Source organism: Pituophis catenifer, unplaced genomic scaffold (assembly GCF_029215685.1).
Source record: "Pituophis catenifer annectens isolate HBS135680 unplaced genomic scaffold, rPitCat1.0.hap2 SCAF_2, whole genome shotgun sequence".
Classification (NCBI taxonomy): Eukaryota; Metazoa; Chordata; class Lepidosauria; order Squamata; family Colubridae; genus Pituophis; species Pituophis catenifer.
The window spans coordinates 89,836,506-89,839,397 of NW_027256882.1; positions in this window are offsets into that span (position 1 = coordinate 89,836,506).

Genomic DNA, 2,892 nt, shown 5'->3' on the forward strand with positions numbered 1-2,892 from the left:
ACTTCGTGAGCTTTCTGTCGGCTTCTGCAATAGGCGCTGGGACTTTGTAGCGAAAGCTCTCAAGTTACACCCCCGCGAAGCGCACAGCCGGCCAGCTCCGAGCCAACAATGGGCCGCGAAAAGAGCCAGGCCGGAGGGGGAGGATCAGAGGGGCCTGCCCCGCCCCCGCCGGGTCCCCTCCTTCTGCCGCTTCCCCCGCCAGAGCCGGGGCCTTTTTACACCCACATTAGCTAAATTCTCTCCCCCAAAGCTTCGGCAAAGGGGATTAAGCAGAGTTCAATCTCGCCCAGCCTTTTGCTTCCTCTCTGCTTATAATGGTAACTAGAGATACGACTCATTAAACTTCGGCTCAAGGGAAACTTTTCATCCGAAGACAAAAAGTGAGCCGGTGGGGGGAAATTAAAAGCCCGCGGAAGGAGAAAGAGGAGGAATACTTTAATCCAAATTATGCAGATCTTTAATTTATTTGAGTACATCTGACAAAATGAATATTCATGTAAAACGACAGGATCTTGCACCTGCGGAACCCACTGCTGCATGAAGCGCTTCCGATAAAGGGGTGGTGGGGGAAAATTAGCTTGCTTCATTATTTTTTAGGGATATCAGTTTCTAGGATCCAATAAGCAAACTTCATTTTAATAATAGGTAATTTGGGAAATAACGTGATCCACTAATCTGTGCAATCAGACTGAGACTTCTAAATGTTATTCCAGGAAAAGGCAGAAAAGTGACCCAAAAAAGTGGGTCTGATTTACTGCATCACACTTGGAGGACTTGTCACAGAACATGTATCATAAATGTGGCCCTGAAAATCGTTATGGGAATCTAAGGGTCACTCCAGTGCCTGGGATTAGTTGGATATTATAAAGTTAGTCTTTCTGCAAGATCTCTCCTCCTCCTCCTCCTCCTCGTTTTTATCATCCGCCAGTTAGCACTGGTGGGAAATATAATCTAACCCATTGTTTTTCAATTGCAGCAACTTGTAAAATGTGTGGACTCCAGAGTTAGAGTCCTTATATCTTAAAGTAGCTGAGGTTGAGAAACACATCTGTGGGAAGGTGGTGGAACTGGGGGAGGCACTATGGTAGATTGTTCAAGATAAGAGCTGGGAGAGAAAACGATGGTAAGGAAGTGGATAGAATGTAAGGCAAATGTGTGAAAGAACCTTTCAGGGGTGTGTACGTGTACACACACACACACACACACACACACACACACGTGGGGAAGTCAGCATTTTCAAGATGGTGTTCTAGTAAGGTAATTTACAAGATATGCAACTGAGATAAAATCAGAACAGAATATATTTTAGTTTTCCATCTCCCTCCCCCCACTTTTTAAAAGTTGCATGCAAATTCTAGTTTAAATTTCCTGTGGGAGATTATCCATATATTTTTCAATATATTTTTTTTTTAATGAACATGCTTTAACCATATGCGCACAACAAACCTGAGTGCTGAGGCTCACACCCTCCCCAACTATCAAAATAGGAGAGAACATTTAGAGAATCCCAGGAACTTTTGATTGTTTTTACTGGAAAACCTCTCTGGAAATTTTTGCTTCTGCCTATAGCCATCTCCCTGCCAACCTCCTCCCCTCTTCCCCCACCCATTGTTCCTAATCAGTATGGCCAGTTCTGGCAACTGGGAAAAGAGGGTCTAGGAAAGTGGCTAGGAAAATCAGATGTAAGCTTGCTGAAGGAGATAGTGAGATAGTGGAGATGGTCATTCCTCCCTATTCTGCACACTTAAAAAACAAACAAACCAAGAACAATAGCAGAAGTTTTCCCTCAGGCTCAGTCACACCCAACAATCTTTGGAGGAGCCAAACTGTCTGCGCATGTTATCAGGACTTGTGGAAGGTTATCCACATTGGGCTCTTCTCTCTTTCCATACCATCCAGCAACAAGCCTTTCATTTTAATGCTCCGTGCTTTATTTTCCTCTGCAAGATGGTTCAATCTTGGGAAGAAAACATTTAGGCCATGACAATGGCCGATCTTTTTAAGCTAGCTACAAGAGCTATCTTCTTGGGTTTCTTTCTAATATGCTCTGGGCTACCTTGGTATATTAGCCATGATCTCGTGACCCTGCGTGAACAGATGTGGATGCAATCAAGATGTGGATGGCGAACCAGGAAGGGCATGCCAATTGATCAAGGAAAAAATCTACAGAGAGGCTCCAAAAAGGGCTAATTAATGGATGGCAGCCACCTCCCAAGCCAATTTTCCATGCTGAAGGAGGGGGGGCTATTGAACCCCACTGATTAAAACCTCCTCCTTCGAATGAAACTGCATCCAAACAAACACATTCCAAAACAAGCACAGCCTCACCCCTCCACCAAGCCAGAGCCTCCACAGTGGAGTATCTTCCTTTCAGATAAAACTCTCCATATCAATAGGCTCCCAGAATGGGGGATTAGCTTTGGCTCTGTCTCCAGGTAACTGTGGTCTTTGGGTTTTCTCTGTTCATATCCTGTTTTTCTCCTCCTGGAGCTGCAGGATCCTCTTCTCTCTACTAAGGGATAACTCATCTTGTTTTTCTCCTTCGTAGACTTAGAAGTTAAAATAATAAGAGCTGGTAAACAATCAGAGCTGCTCCAGCGAATTGGAATCCCCAGATCAGATCGGGAAGATGAAAAGCAAAGATGGGACCCAATGTGGTAGGTTGATTAAGATATTGGACTAAGACCAACCAATATCTTAAGATGGAGGTTCTGCTCCAACAGGAGCTCACTGGGTGATTTTGGACCAGTCTCTCTCTCAGCCCAACCAGCTCAGGAAGTGCTGGCTGTGGGAAATAGGAGGAGGAGGAGGAGGAGGGAGTACAGTCTTAACTGAACAAAAGGTGGGAAATAAAAATTAACAAATAAAATGTGTAGACAAACATCCTGGAAG